The sequence below is a fragment of the Mustela putorius genome, unplaced genomic scaffold (assembly GCF_011764305.1).
Source record: "Mustela putorius furo isolate JIRA1106 unplaced genomic scaffold, ASM1176430v1.1 tig00000196_pilon_pilon_pilon, whole genome shotgun sequence".
NCBI lineage: Eukaryota > Metazoa > Chordata > Mammalia > Carnivora > Mustelidae > Mustela > Mustela putorius.
In genome coordinates this window covers 10,022,768-10,041,373 of record NW_025421310.1, presented here as the reverse complement: position 1 = coordinate 10,041,373, position 18,606 = coordinate 10,022,768, and the positions used below count along the sequence as shown (strand labels likewise).

Here is an 18,606-nt window from a genome sequence, read left to right as displayed (position 1 = left end):
CCTGAGTCATGTGAACGCTCATGAAGACACCCCCCCCCCCCCCGGGGGCTCTGATTCTTGAGCATGACGGGGGTCTATGCTGGTTCTCCTCCTGCACCTGCACCCGTCATTCCCCTTCCACAGCCTAAGATAGGCAATGACCCAGCCCAGGGGCCGGCGCGGACAAAGGGGCCAGAAATTGCAGCTGGAGAACCCACAGGCCAGAATGCCCGCAGCAGCCAGTCCAGGCCTGCTGCCTTGTCTCTCCTTCCGCATCTGTCCCCATCTCTCCTGCAGCTAGCCTGCAACACCCCCCACCCCCCCACACCCCCCGCATCACAGCTTCTGCAGAGACTGGGCCTCCCGCCCCTTCCCTCCTTGCCCTCAGCCATCTCTGTCCTTGTCCCCCCCCCCACCACAGTGAGGGACACTCACCCCTGTGGCTCCGCTTCTGCTGGGCCTCTCCCTGGGCCCCAGGTCCCCCCCTCCACATGCCTCCAGCTGGCAGGGGGGCTCTGCCTCCCCAGTTCTCCAGGGCTTCCTTCGAGGTCGTGCTGGGGGGGGCGCAGGGGCTTCTTGGGTCTCCCCGCGCCCCCCCCTCGCCAGTCGCCCTTCCCACCCCAGGAAGGTGCGTCTAGGCCACTGCAGTGGTCTCCTCCTCCTCTCCCTGCTGGCCTCCTCCTGTCTCCTACCCCCACCTCTACCTCCACTCTCCCCCCACTGCCAGCCTCTTTTCTCTCCCCTCAGTGCCCCAGCCTCCTTCTCCTCTCTGCCGGTCCCCTGGCCTAGTCCCTGTCTACCTCCTGGGCTCCAGCCCCCTCTTCAGGCTCCCCCTCACTCTCTCGCCCCCCTCTGGATGACCAGGCCCCCTCTCTCCTTCTCCTCCATCTCCTCCTCACTCTGACTCTGTCCCCATCACCCTCTTGTAGGTTGGGGAGCCTGTCTTGGTCAGATTTTCTGTCTGTCTGTCCGTCTGTCTTGGTCTTTCTCTCAGCCAGGCTCTGTCTCTTTCTCCGCGATTACAATTTCTAGTCACACGGCAGTGCAGAGCCAAGCTGTGCCTCAGCTCCCTCCCTCCCCGCTCCCTCCCTCCCCACCCCCTCCCTCCTTCTTTCTCTCCTTCTGGACGGGGAGGGCGCCTCTCCTCCCTCCTCTTGGGCCCCCCTTCCCTGCACCGGGAGGCCTCCCCCTCCCCTGCTAATCAAAGGCTCCGTTATCTAATTAACCCATTGGTTCTGGGTGGCAGGGGAAGGTCGGGGGAAGCGGGGAGGAAGGTTGCCGGCTGGACTGCCCTGGGGGGGGGGTGTGTGGGCTGTGCCAAGCCCTGCCTCGTGGCACAGACTCGGACACAGACTCCGCTGCATAACCAGGCTGGGCTACTGCTGACCCCACCTCACACCACTGGCCACAACCACCCCCCTGAACCTGTCCCCCAGCGAAAGGGCAGACAACCTAGGAGAGTCACCCTGCAGGAGCCACCCCCAGACCCCAGGAACTCCCCAAAGCCCCTCACCACACCACACAACCCTTTACTCCTACCCCCACTGCTGATATACCAGCGAACCCGGGCCAACAGCACTGTCACCCAGTCCTCAGCCAAGGGCCAGCCCCCATTCATGGCACAAAGAAACCCAGCCCCAGATACAGCCCTCTCCCCTGGACCTTAGCCAGATCTGGAGAGCCACCTCCCCAGACACTTCTGCAAAAAGGGCAGGGCAGTGTGTTCATTTGTTGGATTCATCTGTCGGCCCATCTAGCTTACAATTTTCTGAGTCCCTACTACGTGCAGGCACTGGTGTAGATGCTGACAAATGCTGCCTCTATACTCAATGCACATTGCACATGCACAGCCCACAGGAGACAAGTAGCTATAGATGCTATAGATGCTATGAGAAGGGGTAATAATAGCACTGGCCTCCTAGGACTGTTTGGGGCCAACTAGCTAAATGCTCAGCAACTCAAGCAGATCTGACCACTTTTCATCCCTCCATGTCCCCCTGAGATCAGAGTCCTTCCTCACTGGTCTCCCACTTCCTTCTTCCCCAGGCTCCCTCCCAGTCTGTTCCCATAGGCAGCCAGAGGCGTCCTGTCACCATCCAAGCCAGGAACCAGACCCTTCCCCTCCCCAGCTCCACAGCTGCTCAGCTGGACAAGTCTCATGAGGTACAAGGGCAGAGACATCACCTTTGTTTACAGGCCTCCCTCCCCAGGCTGGGCTTCCTCTCTAACTTCAGCACTAACTCCCTCCCCTGCTCACTCACTGACCTCAGGCCACACTGGCCTCTTCGTGGTTTCCAGAACAGACACTTCTGCCTCAGGGCCTTTGCTCTTGCTCTTTCTTCTGTCTAGATGTCAGAGGGTCCCCAGTGTGTGCCTCCCTTCTCTCAGGTCTCTGCTCAGATGTTACCTTCTCAGTGAGGCCATCCTGACCACCTCAAATCACACCGCATCCTGCCCCTCTCCAGAACATTTTCTCCTTTACTTTTCTATATAACATTTGTCACCATCTGGCCTCCTACAAGCCCACACTTGAGCCTAAGCTCCTCAAGGGCAGGCACTGCCTGTTTTGTGAACAGTTTGATTCCCAGCATCTATGGTGGTGCCTAGCACATGGTAGGTGCTCAGTAAACATTGGGCAAAGGAATGAATGAGTAAAGTTATCATTGCTATTCGTCTGTATTCCCCACAGACAAACCACGTTCCCTCATACAGTCACACAGAGACACACTTGTCCACCCACATCCCTCACTCTGCGCTCCCAGCCCAGAACACACTCCAACAGCTGCATGTTCATACCTCAGCTGTCCCTGATCCTGAGGCCTCCTCTCCCATTGCAGGAGGCCTGCCTGGAGGAATCAGCACCTCCATATGCCACAAACACAACTGCCTTCAGCTTAATGCCCGTGCCCACGCCATGGTGCTACCTGGGTGGCCAGGTCCCAGATACTATAGGCTGGAGTCCCAAACAGCAGGTCCCCAAAGCAGCTCTTGCGCCCCACTAAATGTCATACCTTGAGGAGAGCTGCACCTAGGACACAACCTGTGTGAGCTACATTCCTGAATATTGCTTTGTGCCAAGAAGATACATGTCCCCAGCTGTCCCCAGATCCATTCCTCCAACAGATGGCAGGAGTGCTAGCTAACCTTTCTCCTTCTGAGCATGTGGTACATGTCTGAGTGATATCAACTCCTTGAATAACACCACCACCATTATTGGTGATGTCTGCCACATACCCGGCATTGCCTGGAAACCATTCTAGGTGCTCTACTTGCAATAACTGTAGTTTTCCCCTTGGCCCTCTGAGAGGGGTTGGTGTTACTCCCATTTGGCAGATAGGAAAGTCAAGGCACAGCAAGGCAAAATCACTTGTCCAGGGCTATGCACACCTAGGAAATGGTCCCTCCCTGCTCAGCCTCACCAGAGCAGAAAGACCCCAGAGTCCCCCAAGCTTGTCAGGACAGCAACCACAAGCCCACGGAAGTCTCTTGGGAGCCATGTTGAACAATGCTGTCTTCCTGCAGGTCCTGCCTCCTGCCCCCTGCACAGGATGGGACAACCCTACTCCGTTCCACACCCTGCCGGTAGAGGTCGCCTGACCTGCCGGCAACAACCCCCTGCTTGCCACCTCGCATCCGTAACAGTGATGCTCAGTGGTATTCACTGAGCACCCACTCTGCGCCCAGTGCCGTGCCGAACACTGCCCACACCTCCAGCCACTGGCTTCTCCCCGTGGCCTGGTCTCGTGTCTAGTTAACAGAGCAGGAAGCAGATCCAGAGGGCTGAGGACACTGCTTGGTGGTCACACACCCTGTATGGGGGATGGCTGTGGCCAGAAGCCAAGGCCCAGGACCTCTCGCACCCCCTGAGTCCTGGGAGAGGCCTCTTGCCTGTTCTCCCCCACTGGTGCAAGGAACAAAGTAAAGCCGGAGATGCAAGAGGCTCATAAGAGCGAAGAGGCGTGCAAGGCAGAAAGGGGCAGAGACACAGTGAGATGGGAACAAAGACAGAAGCTGGAGACCGACACACCACACACAACCATGACCCTGCACGTGAGGGGGCAGGAGAGAGCAGGAATCTATAAGCAGGGCAGGAGAGCACAGAAAGCCTAAGAGGGAACTGAGGACCAGGGGAAGGTACGCGGCCGGGGCTTCAAGAACTTCTCCATCCTTCCCAGCCCAAGCTCTGAGAGATTTCAGGCACTGTGCCTGAGAGGATTCAGGCAGATGGCAGATCGGAAACTCGGGGGCCCAGGGGAGGTGGGGTGAGGAGAAAAGGGAAGCAGGGAACATTCCTGTCAGGCATACTCATTTTTCTGGGGGAAGTTCAGAAGGTGAGAGAAAAGATAGGAAATTGACTGCCATCGCAGCAAGAGAGATGGAGGTTAGATCTAAAGAAGAACTTCCCGACTGTGAGGGACTGGGGCGGAAGTGGAGCCTGGAGCCTGGAGGGTGGAGAGACATCAAAGCCAGAGAGAGCTGAACACTTCTCTCTCTGGGTGCCTGTCATGTGAGCAAGGCTGGGAGCTGTTAAGTTGGTTGGGGGAGGGTATGGGCAGAGCCAGCTTCAGGGCTGGATGAAACAACTTCACACGTGTGTTCCTCTGAGCCAGTCCCTGTCCTGAATGCTTTTCAAATGGAAGCAGGCCCACAGCCCGGAGAATTGACAGTCCTCTAACTTTTGAGATGGGGTAACCGTGGGAAAAGGGTTGCCCAGTCTCCTTGTAGCTGCTGCTGAGGAAACAGGCTGGGGGCTCAGCTCTTGACTTGTCCTAGCTGCCACCCCGGGGATGTCACTGGTCAGCAGAACCAGACATCACAGGGGGATGACTGGCTGGGAGGAGGCGGGGTTGTCCTCTCCATTGTCCCAACTCCTCACACTGAGACACTGCCTTCCATACGCTCATTTCACAAATATTTACTGAATGGCCCTCACTTCCCACCCTCTCTGCTCCAGCCATGCTGGCCTCAGGAGGCTCCCCCACACCAGGCACATCCCAACCTCCCCGGAGGTCTGGCTCTGCTGTTCACTGCTGTTCACTGGCTGCCTCCCCCAAGTCTCGGTTCCGGCAAGAAGGTTTCTTGCCCCGCCCCCACCTCTTACATTCACACTTCTTCCCTTCCTAGCCCTCGGATGGCCAGAAGGTACCCTATAGACAGCGATTTGTTCTGTCTGTTGTCTGTTTCCGCCAGAAGGTGAGCTCCCCAGGCAGGGAGTTTGTCCGGCTTGTTCACTGCTGTCTCCAGTGCCTAGGACATGCGGGGCCCCCCACAAAGCCTCAGTGGACACTAGCACAAATGAGAACAAGTGCGCGAGCGTCCCCTACCGCCAGGTCCCCTGCCGGCACTGGGTAGGTGGGGTCAAGAAGACCCCTGCTCTTCTGTAGGGAGTTAGTGGTCCAGAGGGGAGCTGGACAGAGCTGGACAAAGGCTAAGTGAGACGGTGAGTGCAGGGTAGGGGTCCAGAACGTCTAGGAGAAGTACCGCCCTTGGCCAGTGGAGGGGAGTCTGGAGGAGGTGATGTCAAAGCTGAACCTGAAGGATGTGGTGGGCTGGGGACCAAAGAATCCCCCGGGGTGCAAAGGCCTGGGGGCCAGAGAAGCAGGTGGGAGTCAGAGAGCTGTGTGGAATCCAGCTCAGTCACAAAGATGTCCTACCTCCACAGGAAGCTGAGAGGCAGGGGTGCTGGGGGGGGGGCATGTTGAGGCAGGGGAGGTGTAGGGAAAGACCCCTCTAAGTGAACTGGGCCGAGGCTGAAGTCTGGGGAGGAGTTGGGCCAAGAGTCCAGGGGAAGAAGCTGAGGCCATGGCTGGGGCTTTAGGGATGGAGAGGAAGGAGACAATGAAAAGACACAGCAAAATGGCAAAAGCGGTGGAACTTAGAGGAGATGTAGGAGGTGAGGGAGAGGGAGAAGCCAAGTCCTCCTTAAAGATCTAGGGTCAGATTCTAAAAGCTAGGAGATGGGAGAGGGCGGGAGAGGAGGCTGGGGGTGGGGGAAGAGAAGAGACAGGTCCCTGGACACAGGACCACCAAACTCAGCCTTTGCCGGTAGGGGGTGGGCCCGCTTACACTGGCAGCCTGCATGTTCCCAGATGTTCCGGGAGCCGTGGCGGAGGGCCCCAGTCTGTCCCTGGCTGTGAGGTTGTGGGCCAGCCCCTCAGTCTCTCTGCTCCTGTTTCCTCTCTGTAACACAGGGCATCGGGAACACTCTCCCGCGGCCAGAGGGCCCAGGACAGAGTCTGGCACTTTACAAGTGACAGGCAAGGGTGAGCTAGGATACAAGGTTTGGCTGCTATGTGGCTCCAGGCCTGTGTGGCTGCCAGTCTTCTGCTAGCAGCCTTGCTGTCACTTCATTTCCTCCTCTGAGAAATGGGAATTAATAAGATACCACATGACAAAGAGCTGGGAGGGCAAGGGGCTAGGGGACACTGCAGCAGCTGTCTACCAGCCGGGAGAGAACTGTTCCAGGACCTCATGTGTTGCTGTCCGGTGGCACTCTCTGCGACTCTGCAAACGCTCTTTTTTGTGCTGGCCAGTATGGTAGCCATGAGCATGTGTGGCTAGTGAGCACTTGCTGAGTGGTGTGTGACTGAGGAATTGAGTTAATTTAATTTAAATTAATCTAAATGTCAATGGCCACACGTGGCTGTGGCTGCAGTGGTCTCTGTATTGGACAGCATGGTTCTAATTGCTGCTGTGGCTGTCCTGGTGTGTTCAGCTGGACTCCAGTCCTGCCTGGAACTGGTTCTGTCTGAGTCCCCAACACTTGGGCTCCTTCTGCTCCGATGCCCTGCCAGGCGACCTCATGGGGCTCTTACGGGACTCTCCAGGAGCCACGGAGATCAACCCTGGGGAACTGAACTTTACTGAGGGTTAAAATGCTCTGCCTGTGTCATCCTAGGCCTGCAGGAAAGGAACTACAGCAAGTCCACTTTACGGATGGGCATACTGAGGCCTGGTGACATCCTTGCCATACCTGTGAACACCCAGACCAGCAGGCTCCAAGGTAGAAGCTTGACCTCTAGGCCCCTGTATTCTGTGTACACTCAGCGGTTCTGTGTGGCTCTGGGATGTGGGGACTGTGTAACACCACTGAATTGACTCTGCTTGGAGGAAAAGCTAGGGCCTGGCCTGGTGTGTGAGGTTTTCAAAACAGATGTCACTGCCAAGGCTTCAGCAGGGTGTGTGAGGTGAGTTTGCAGGTGGGAGGGATGCAGGGCCAGCCACCTTGACTGTTGCCTCCCTGGCTCCTTCTCCTCTTGCTGTCCCTTGGAAGGGCAATTTTGCAATTTGTCTTTACTCAGGATGTGTATAACTAACTTTAAAAAGTGGGGGATGGTGGAATGTATACTACTAAAAGTAATAAAAAGTTGAAAACCACTTGAACTGGAGCAGTATTGAAGTGTAAATTCTGACCAGGGTGAGGGAGGACTGTCAGGGTGAGGCAGAGGGACCTCCCTTCCTGGGGCTGCTGGGCCTGGAGCACCCTGCACTCCATTTCAGGACGAATCAGGAACTCTCCTCCTCCCTCCCCCTGCTCTGGGGAAGAGTGTGCTCAAGGGTGGGCTAGACCCTAGTTAGAACCTCAGCCGTCACAATTACCAGCCATGTAGCCTGGGAAAGGGATATATCTTCTTGGGGCCTCAGTTTGCTCATCTGTGAAATGGGGAAAATGGCTAATCTACGTGTGGCGGTGGTGGAGATTCAGCGGTCCGATATCCGTGATGGGCCAGGCGCAGTGCATGGCACACAGGAAGCTTTCCCTGGAATGATTCTCTCACTGTGAACACCTTCCTCCTCTGCGCAATCACACCATCACTCTAGGACGACGGGGAGCTGGAGAGTGCGCTGGTGTCCTGGAAACTTGGGTTCAAACTCTGACTCGCCACTTGCTCACTGTGTTCCCCCACCTCATGTCACTGTCTGGCTTTGTCTGTGAAGATAATGACACCCAGCTTGGTGGGAATTCATGGTGACATGTCCAGTGCTGGGCATTTAAAGACAGGGGCATTTAAAGTTATTTATTCTCACTGGGTCAGAAGAACAAATCTCTTCCTCATTCTGTGACTCAGTCTCCCCCTTCCCATATGTAAATCCAGCATTTCTGGCTGGATCATATCAGGGAGTGGGGGGCCCACTGAATCACCTGGGGAATCTCTGTCTCTGCCCCACCAGCTATACATGGATTGGACACCCCACGCCTCATGAGGAAAGCCCCCTGTGAGAATCGGGGTGGGTAGGTCCTTTCCCCTAGGGGGCATAACAAGGGCATAAAAAAGACTGAGGGACAGAGAGCCCTTAAGTTACAGGACTCCTAATGTCTCTTTTAAAGTCTAACCTTCTATGAGTCTACTCCCACTAACAGTCTGATTATTGTTATTATTAGCAACCCTAATTTCTACTTGGAGGGCCTTCTGGACCCACAGGTCCGCTCTCTGGGGCTCAGCTTGGGGAAGCAATCTGCAGGGCCACCCACTCCTGGGTTTGCAGTCCCAGCCGAGCCACTTCCGGCTGTTGGCGTTGGGCAAGAACCTCAGTTTCTCTGAACCTCAGTTTCCCTGTACGTCTAACGGGATGATGATTGTGCTTCCCCTGGAGGTCTACCATGAGAAGTAAATGGAACAGATCCACACAGAATGCTAGCGCAGAGCCTGGCTTATGGTTATTATTACCTCGGGCCCTGTGTCTGAGGCTTCTGGGCAAGAGGAGGGCGTATTTCAGCATTTACTGCTTGGGATTTGTCCCCCAGGGAGAACTGGGCCTGGCACTGCTCTCTGGTCCTTGTCTCAGCATTTGAACAAGAGCTCCGAGGCCTAAGCTCAACTCCCTGGGCAGGAGAGAGGGCTAGGGGGTTTGGAGGGTTGGGTCCTGGCTGAGACAGAAGGGAGTGGCCTGGGCTGCTGGCCCAGCTCCTCCTCACTCCCTCCCTCCTCCCCTTCTGGGTCATATACAGGGTTCCCCACTGGACCCAGCATTCTCACTCTTGGCAGCCCTCTAGGGGACCCAGTGGTCCCCTGGAATGGACTTCTGCCTGACCCCCAACTGCAGGGTCCCTTACCAGCCATTCTCCCAGGTCTCTAATGCAGCCCTCCCGCCCCCCACCTCCACCTGCCATGACAACAGTTGGGCGTGTGGGTTTCCAGGCAACAAGGGGGCATTTTGCCACTGTTCTTACTCTTCTGCCACTCCCCTGTCTGCCAGAGCCACCTTACTCTCCGGAATCTGGAAGGGAGGGGAAAGGGGCTTCGGCTCAGTGAGGATGGAAGGGTCCTAAACTCAGAGATGAGGAGGTTTCCTGCACACCACCAGAGAGGAAAGAAAGATGTGCTCCTTACACCCCGAAAAGGTGATGATGGAGGACCTAATCCTGGGTCTGAGCTCTGTAATGGGACCTGCTCCCCGACCTGGAGGTAGGACCTAATGAAGTCTCTCCAAGAATAGAGCCCCAGGCCCACCACCATGCCCCCGTCCTCTAAGACCTACACTTGGACCGGATGAACTTCCAAATATGCATGCGTCCCCCAAAACACAGGGAAACCTACCCTGCCTGGGAGGTAATCCCACACTAGGGGACAAGTGTGGGGTCTGTGGTCCTCCCAGGCCACCCACAGCCCAGGACAGGCTGCAACATGGTGGCTTCAATGCAGCACTGAGTCTAGAACACTGCAAGGGGCCTGCGGTTTCACAGCTGACCCTGACCGTAGAGAGCTTGTGGGTGCCCTGCACCCTGGTGGTCTCGTGAGTTCCTGCTTTGGCCCTGCAGGGGCAGGTTAGCTGAAGCAGGGCCCAGTTCCAGCAGGCCGCAGAGCTAGGGCAGTGCCAGGGAGGAGGATGGGGCAAGAGGAGCAGGCAGGTAAAGCCCCTGGCCGAGGAGCCCAGATTTTGGAAAGAAACCCAAAGAAGCAGCATGGGGAGAGTGACAGGGCAAAAAAAGAGCCATGAGGAGAGGAAAAAGCCAGGATTGAAAACTCAGCCGCCTACAGAGCCAGGCAGGTAAGACAGATGGAGGAGAGTGGGGAATGGTGGCCAGCAGGCCCCTGAGCACGGCCCATGGCTAACCCGGAAGGAGAATTTTTCAAAAGAAGTTGATAATCTGAATGTTTCCTGATGGAACCGACATAGCACATTGCATGAGTTTCAAGTGTACAACATAATGATTCGATATTTGTGAAATGATCACTACAACAAATCTAGTTAACATTCATCACCACACACAGTTACAATTTTTTTCCTGTGATGAGAATGAATTTTTCTGTGAAATCACTTTTTTTTTTTTTTTTAAAGTTGACAACACATAAAACACTTTGGAAGCACTGGGGGTAAAGAACACTCCCAGCCCACAGGACAGCAGGGTAAGTGCTCAGGAATATGGGAAAGTGAGCACAGGGAAGAAGCAGCAGGAGGCAGGGAGGGGCTGGTGTAGGTGAGGGAGAGTGACCCAGAGGAGCGGAGGGCGGTGCTGAGCCCAGACTGGAAACTGAGGCAGATTTCACAGCAGATGGGCCCTGAGAAGGAAAGACTGATGCATAAATTCAAGGTGTAGCTGGTTAGGCAGGGGCAGGAAGGCACTGGGCTGCAGGGGAAGAAGGGCAGCCTGGGGGAGAGGTGATGGGACGGGCTGGATAAAGACAGGAGGTCCCCGTGACACCTTAAGAGAAATGCCAGACCAGAGGTGGGGAAGGGTGAAAGATGGGGTGCGATAGTGGAGAGAAGGCTGCCACCCCAGCAGGCAAATCAGGTGAGCACAGGCGTGGGGAGGAGAGGAGACAAAGATGCATGCAGACTATGGCAGGAGCCAGGGCACTGGAAGAAGTCGAGAGAGTTCAATGCCTCCCTCTGCCCACACCTTTCAGACTGTCCCTGGCCTCTCCTACCCTATGTCTTAATTCTGCTGTCCCCTCAGTGATGAGACCCCTGGGAGCCCTCTGACTCGGGGTGCATTCTGTCAACTGCTTCTGGGTGGGATTAAGGGTGATGGCAGGGGTCCAGCGGGAGATGTGCAGTCAGCACATGCCCGTGCCCCTCGAGCTGGGCTGGGGTGAGGGGGTGGATGAGCTTGGGTGAAAGTGCAGCTCTGCAGCTGCATCAGAGGCCTGCGGGGCTGCATCCCCAGGGTTCCAAGGCCACCCCATGCCTCTCACCGTTGTGTCTCTTTGTGCGTGTGAGTTCATGAAGTGACTGTGTTCGAGGCCTCTCTGGCCATCATGCTTCTCTGTGGAGTACTGTCTTTGTCTATCCCTCTGGGTCTCTGTGTAGGAAGGACAGAGTGTGTCTGTATGTGCACATGACTCCAGGTCTTTCTCCTGGCCTCTGGCTGACTCTGGGTACCGCAGCCCTGTTTGTAACTGGGCCTCTGGCTGCCAGCATGTGTGTATGTGTGTGTGTGTGCACGCGCGCGTGCGCGTGTGCGCGCACCTCTGCCCACACATGCCTCTGTGTCTTTCTCACACGCTCTCACCCTCTGCCTAGGGCTGATTTGGGTCTCTCACAGTGAGACACTGTGCCCCTAACGCCCCTGCCCCTCTGGTGCTGAAGTGTTCCCTGGCTCCTTCTTGCCAGCACCGTGGGTAGCTAGGCACCCTCCCTGAGTCTGTGGCTCCCTGTGTCTCTGCCTGGCCCTCTTGCTCTTCCTCCTCTGTGTATGTGGATGGTGTGTGTTTCCCTGGCTGACTCTCGCTTTCTTCAGAAATTAAGTGAGTAACTCTGTGTATGTCTGGCTCCGTGGTGATGCACCCTGATTTTGTGTGTGTGTGTGTGTGTGTGTGTGTGTGTTTGGGAGTCAGGTCCCCTCTCTCACACCAGCTGTGCCTCTCTCTCAGGCTCCCACCCTTCCCTGCCTTGTCTAAGGGTCTTTTTCAATGCCTCTCTGCTGCTTCATTCTCTGCCCCTCCTGAGTGCGTGTGTGGACAACTGGGTGGCCAGGATTAGAGGAGACTCAGGAAAGAGCGGGAGGAAGGCGGGAAGGGGAAGAGGGGGCGCAATATGCGGGTTAGAAGGAGCTAGGAGACAGAAGATGCTACCGGAAGAGGGAGGGGCCCATCCTGGCCACGGTCCTGGGGAGTGGGGAGGTTTTAGAGGGGAGAGGATGCTGCTGGCTGCCTGGACCAGGAGGGAAGCGACTCCGGCTACTCCCAGCTGCCGTTGGAGCCCGAGTTCCTGTCTGGCGGCTGCGCGGCGGGACTCAGGATGTGAGGCGCATAGCAATGGGGCGCTGCGGAGGCTCGACTGCAGCTCCCAGCTGGGGAGGGGGATGGGGAGGGGGCTGTGGGGCAGCCCTGAGGCTCCCTTGCCCCTCCCCCTTCCCAGCTGGGCTCTCCCCAGGGGATTTCCCCACCCTGAGAAAGTGAACTAGAGCGGGGCCTGAGGCTGCGGGGAGCAGGGCAGGGAGAAGGAGAGGGTGCTCCAGAAGAGCAGCAGAGGTGGGGGTGGGGAGAGAAGGGTCAAGATGGGAGTGGCAGAAAGAAAGGGATGGGGAGGTGGGCAAGGGGGCATCGTGGGCATGGTAAGTTAGACCCCGGAGAGAGACTGGCTGGGAGCCTGGCAGGAGAGAAGGGAGGAGCTCGTGGAAGTGGGGGCCCGCAAACTTGGGTGGAACCCTGGACAGAGCCTGGGCCATGGACTCCTGGACTGATGAGTTGGAAGGAGGCAGCGGCAGGAAAGAGAGGCTTCAGAGAAGAGGGCTTTCAGAATGGGGGATCTGGGGTTGGGGGATTCCATGCCGCGGGCAGACAGGGAGACAGGGCCAGGGTCTCTGAGTGAGGAGAGGTTATAAAAGGCAACCCCAGACACGGATGGGTATGTGAGAGAGACACGCTGGTGGTAGTGCTAGGGAGAGCCCCCACAAGGATCCTAAACAGAGAGGGGAGAAGACAAGGGTTCCTGAGAAGAACAAGGTAGGGAGGGTAGGGAGTGAAGCTAGAGGAGAGAGGGGCTAAAGTGGGGGTCTTCTGGAGAGAAGGTCAAGGGAAGGGGTCTCTGGGGGCAGAGTACCCTGAAGGGAAGATGAGGTACAGTTAGAAGGTCTTAGAAGAGCAGGTGTGAGAGTGGAAAGCCAACAAATGGGGGGGGGTAGGTCCCCAAGAGGAGAGGGCCAAGGAGGGTAGAGGGAGCGAGGTAGTGGTTCCGCGGAGACACATGCCCAAGGATAGAAGGCCCCCCCAAGCAGAATGGGGTCAAGGAAGCGGGTCTTGGGAAGAGGGAAGGACAGGGGTTTTGCTGCCCACCGGCAGGGGTTGGGGGACCCCAGAGGGAGAAGGGCTGAAGATTGGGGAGGGGGTAGTCTCGCTCCCCAGTCACCCCCTCCGTCTTTCCCATTCTCACTTCCCAAACTCCCCGGTTCTCCCTGGTTGCCAAGGCAACCGCTCCTGCCAGGCGCGGTCACCAAGGAAACCCCGTGCCCGCCTCTCCCCCCTTCCCCATCACTGGCGTGCCCCCCCACCCCAAGCAGCAGCGGTGTGGAGGGTGGGAGGGGCAATGGTGGGGGAAGAACTCGGGCTCCCACCCCAGAAAGGGGGGCCCACATCTACACCCGTCAAGCACCCCCCCCAAGCCTACATCTTCAGCCCCACAGCTCGATAGGCATAGCGACTGCCGGACGTACACCACCACCACCACCCTGCCTGTCCCCAAGGCAGTGGCGACCCCCAACACAGAACTCGCTTGGCCGGGAGAACCCCCACCCGACTGCCTCCCCCACCCGCTTAGGCTCTCCATCAGGCCCCGCCCACTGTCCTCTGCCACCGACCCCCCCCATCCCGGAGGAGGCCTTAGACCACGGTCCCCTAATTAAGAGAATGCCCCCCATCCACCCTCCGCGGTTCTGCCTCCCGCCCCCACCCGGCGCCCCTCCGCGGCTACTCACAGCGAGGAAAGGGGCTCCTTCTGGGGGGCAGCATGCCCGGCCCATGGGGGGAGGACCCCCCCAATGAGGCACAGGGATTCGGGGTGCGAGGCCCGCTGCGGGGAGGCGCGGGGGGCGGGGCTGCGGCCGGGCCCGGGTCTCTGGAGTTCTCCCCCCTCCCCGGCTCCTGGATGGGGAGGGGGTTTCCGCAGTGGCAGCAATGAGATTCGGGGGGCCGCTCTGCCTCCTCGCTCGCCCGCCCGCCTGCCTGCCGCCCGGCCCGGCGCCCTCGCCTGCCGGCCCTCCGCCCGCCTTCCTTCTTGCCTTCCTTTCTTTCCTTCTTTCTTTCCTTGCTTCCTTCCTTCCAGCCTTCCTTCCTTCCTTCCTCCCTCCTCGGGCCGCCGGCGCCGCTCTCCCCCCACCCCACCCCCCCAGGCCCCGGCCCCGGCCCCGGCCCCCGCCTCGGACGGTGCGGCAGCGACCGCGAGCAGCCGAGAGCGGCGGAGACGGGAGCGGAATACTGATGATGGAGGGGGAGCGAGAGGGAGGGGAGGGAGGGTGCCGGGAGGGTGGGGGGGGGAGAGGCTGCCCGGGAAGGAAAGGAGGGGGGAGAGGAGAGAGGGGAGGGAGGGCAGAGAGGAGAGGGAGAAGAAGAGGGGGAAGAGAGAGGAGGGAGGAAAAAAAGCAGAGGATGGTTAAGGGCGAGAAAGGGGGAGGGACGAGAGGGTGGAAGGGGTAAGGGTGGAGGGTGGAAGAAACAGAGGGAAGAAGGAAAAGGGAAGGAAAGGAGAGGAGGGAAGGAGAAGAGAACGAAGGAAATCGATAGGGAGAGGGAAAGGGGAGGTAAGAGGGGGAGGAAAGAGAAGGAAGAGAAGGAGGAGTGGAGGGGAGAAATGGAGAGACGGGAGAGGGAGGGACAGTGTCCTGGACTGAGGGGAAGCAAGGGGTGGAGAAAGCCCTAGTACACCACAGGTAAATATTTGCAGAATGAATGTGGGAGGGAAGGGAGAGAGAGATGATACAGGGAAGAGGGGATGGACAGAGGAGGAGGAAAGAGGCCCCAGAGGGAAGTGGCTAGGGGACAGGGACAGGAAAAGGCCCTCCTGCAGAGAAGAGGAGGAAGGAAAGAAGGCCTCCTCTGCAGACAATGTGGGGAGAGGGGTCTAGGTGCTCTCTGTTAGAGCTAAGAGCCAAGGGAAGCTTGCAGAACGGGGGAAGAGGGCAGGGAGGAAGTCAGCTAGACAGAACGGAGAGGACAGAGGGTGGAGGAAGACCCATAGTGGGGTAGAGGAGAGGAAAGAGCCAGGGCCAGGGAGTCAGAAGACTGGGAGCTGGAACTTTGAAGGCACTAGGTAGGGGGAGCCTGAGGACAGATATGCGGGGCATTCCTCATTCCTCCAACCCCCTGTGTGCCTCCCTGCACCCCCAAATGCAGCACCAAGAGAGAAGGATCCATTTTCTATACAAGGACACTGGGCTATTGGGCTCTTAAAGGATCAAGGGCAGGATCCAAATCCAGAGTCCTGGGCTCTGGAAAGGTTATTTTGAAGGGGCCCCTCCCTGGCCCAGACCTGTCAGGTGGAGGCGCTGGGAAGGGGGCAGAGAACAAAGCCGCATGGACTCCCCACCCTCATCCTCTCACCTCCCCCAGGTGTTGGCAGCGGGTGCTGGGGACACATTTAGAGCTGTGAAGTGACACTGAACCTCGGGTTCAGGGAGTGGGGGAGGGCGGATGCAGAACCCCAGAGGTCACCTTGCCTTCTCTCTGCCCCACCAACTCCCCCGGTCCACTCTGCTGAAAGACTGTAAATTAAGGGTAAAGAAACCTAGAAGGGGGGTGAAAAGAGGCAGCCTTTTCAGGACACTTAATTTCCTTCCAAGTGCTGAAATTAGGGCAGAAATCTCACCTCTTCCTTGTCCCCCCTCCCCCAGCAAGAAGTCAGGCAACAAACTTGGGACTTGGGGTAGAGAGAAAAGGTAAAAATTCTTTTCCTCGGTCCCAGAGTCCCAGAGAGACCGCCTCCTTCTCTTTGTCCTTCTCCTTCTGAGAGCCTCAGGGAGGGGAAAGTGTGGTCCCTCCACCCCCACAGGCAGAAAAGAGAAGCGGTGCTGGCTGTTCTGGGAAAGGAGGGGACCGGGAGATGGGAAGGAAAGTGCCCCAGACAGACGTAATGAGCCAGAGCGGGAGACAGACCTGGAGTTCTTGAGCGACAAGTGAGGTCACATTTGGGTGCAGAAGCAGCAGCTGTGGGTGGGGACAGGAGAGCTACAAAGAGGGGAGGCCATGAGAAGAGAGACAGGCAAGGGCCACAGAGCAACAGGTGGGTTGTGAAGCTTTGGGTTCCCACCTGGATGCCACTCAAAGCTGGTTTAGGAGATTGGAGGAGTGAATGTGTGCGCACCCCGAAGTGCGACACAGCACAGGCCAAGGTAAGTGGTGGCGGTGGCAAAAATGCAGTGATCATGGCAGCCAGTGCGTCCCGAAGGCATACTATTATACCACCACAGTCAGAGGCTCCGTTGAGCACTGAGCGCTTCATGAGCATCTTGTTGGCTCCATGTAACTACCCTGAACTTGACTCCTGGGGATATGGGCGCTGGCAGACACAGGCCAGCATTAACTCTTTCATTACTAGAGGGTCCCTGGGAGAGGCCAGTGTGGGGAAGTAGGGAAGAACTTCAATATCTTACCCACCTGTGAGCTTCCGGTCCCTGGTCTGAAGCTCTGCCTGTAGGGAGTGATGACCCTGTGGGAGGGAAGGAGAAACAGGTTACCATCAAGCACCAGTGTTCACTGAAGACCGGCTCAGTGCCTGGTGCTGGTCTTGGGGGCCCTGAGAATCAGCTGGAGAACAGGACAGAGCACCATCCCTGTACTCGTGGGGCTCAACTTCCAGAAGGGAGGTAACCCAAGGACCTACTTCAGATAAATAAAAGGGGGTACTATGGAGGAGAGGGGCTGGTCAGGCATTGGGAGGACAGACTTGAGATGGCCAGAGGAAGCAGCTTCCGAGCCAAGGCCTACATGATGAGAAAGAGGCAGCTATGAGGGGGCACAGAGAAGGGGTCCCTGGAAGAAGGCACATGGGGAGCCGAGGCCCTGCAGGAACAGCAAGCTTGGGCTATTTGAGAGAGGAGATGGGTGTGGTGGAAGATGGTGAGAGACAGGGGAGTGGGAGAAGAGGATGGCAGAGTGCCGGCTTTGGCTCAAACATAGTACCAAATGTTGACAACATTCCTTTGGACCCTAAGTTTTGCCCTAAAGCTTAACTCAGGTGGCAGTCCTGAGTAACCAAAAACCCTGACCTGCATTTTTCTTTTGTGTTTTCAACACTGACTGGGGCTTAGGATGCAAACCATATCACCTAAGAAGGGGTGGCAGTGACCCAGGAGCCCCTGTAACACTGGAGACTCAAAAGTATGTTTATTATTTCAAAAAACTAAATGTAAATTGCGTGTGTCCTTTGGGAGGGCATTTCAGAGGTTAACCCAAACATCAAATTTCTCTGCTTCAGGCTGTTAAGAAAAAGCATTTTCTTTCTTTTCTTTCTTTTTTAAAAAAAATAATTTTCTAGAGGCACCTGGGTGGCTCAGTTGGTTAAGCATCTGCTTTTGACCCAGGTCACGATCCCAGGGTCCTGGGATGGAGCTCTGCCTCTCCGCCAGCTCCCTGCCTCTGCTGGGATGGGGAGTCGGCTTCTCTCTCTCCCTCTGCTCCCATCCCTGTGCTCTTTCTCTCTCTCTCTCTCTGTCTCAAATAATAACATCTTAAAAAAAACACACAAAAATTTTTTTTAATCTACTCAGTATTAACAGCTTGTCTCACCCTGATCAGAAGTTCTGATGGGTAGTTAGGTGTACCTTTGATAGAGTGTGGGCAAAGGAAATTTTCCCTCAATGTAGTTTGGTTTGCTTAGAAAACACTTTCAAAGTGGGATCCATGGGAAACAGAGGAGAGGTATCTCCCCCTTTCCACCCCCAGTATTTATGTATTTTGTCCAGTATACTACACTGAGCAACTGCCATGGGCCTTCACCTCCACTGGTACATAATCATGATCGTCACCAGTAGTGGAGAGTTCTAGGAAGGGGGAAACGTCATGGTGGGTGCTAACTGAGACCCTAGGCCTTACCCCCAATTCTGTGCTTCACTGTATCTCTAACTCAAACCTTAACCTTAATTCTGAGGAGAGATGGTGACCACCGGAAAATGAACACAGGGTTAGATGCTCGACTTTTACACAGTGGAACCTCCTGTTGCCTGCTCCTCAGATCGCATTTCCCAAAGACAACAATGAACTCCTCCCCACATGCTCTGACACTCCTCTGTGTGCTGTACTTGTGTTGCCCGTTGGACCCAGAGGGCCCTGGTGACTTTTTAGGCCAATGGGATGTGGCAGCAGTAATGCCATGTGACTTTCAAGGCTAGGTCATAAAAGAGATGAAGCTTCTGCTTTATGCTGGAATATTCACTCTTCAGCCTTTGGTGGCTATATCAACTGATCCCACCCTGAGGGAGGCAGTTCATAGGAAGCCAGAGAAAGGAAAACAGAGAGAGGTCTGACACTACCAGAGGTGGAACTGAGTCCTGGCCAACACACAGCTGCTTTAGCTCTCTTGTCACAGTGCTCACCACCATCTCCCTATGTCCACTTTAGAGATCTAGAGCCAGAACTGCCCAGAGGAGTACTTCCCAAATTCTTGATTCACAGAAACCTTAAGACATAATAGAATGATTTTGTTGTTTTAAGCCACTAAGTTTTTTTTTTTTTAAAGATTTATTTATTTATT

General features: G+C 56.5%; 1 protein-coding gene across 3 annotated transcripts in view; it reads right to left on the bottom strand.

The window, feature by feature from the left end:
• Positions 1 to 18,606, bottom strand: part of LRRC4B (leucine rich repeat containing 4B) — a 49,692-nt gene that overhangs the window by 22,747 nt on the left and 8,339 nt on the right. Inside the window, exons 1-2 of one of the 3 annotated variants that reach the window (XM_045077390.1) lie at positions 13,838 to 14,313; positions 415 to 533 (exon numbers count right to left, since the gene is read on the bottom strand). The gene's annotated coding sequence lies outside the window, so the exon portion shown is untranslated. Of the gene's footprint in view, positions 1 to 414; positions 534 to 13,837; positions 14,314 to 16,511; positions 16,564 to 18,606 lie in introns of those variants that run through there. The other 2 variants (XM_045077391.1, XM_045077389.1) reach the window with 2 other exon arrangements.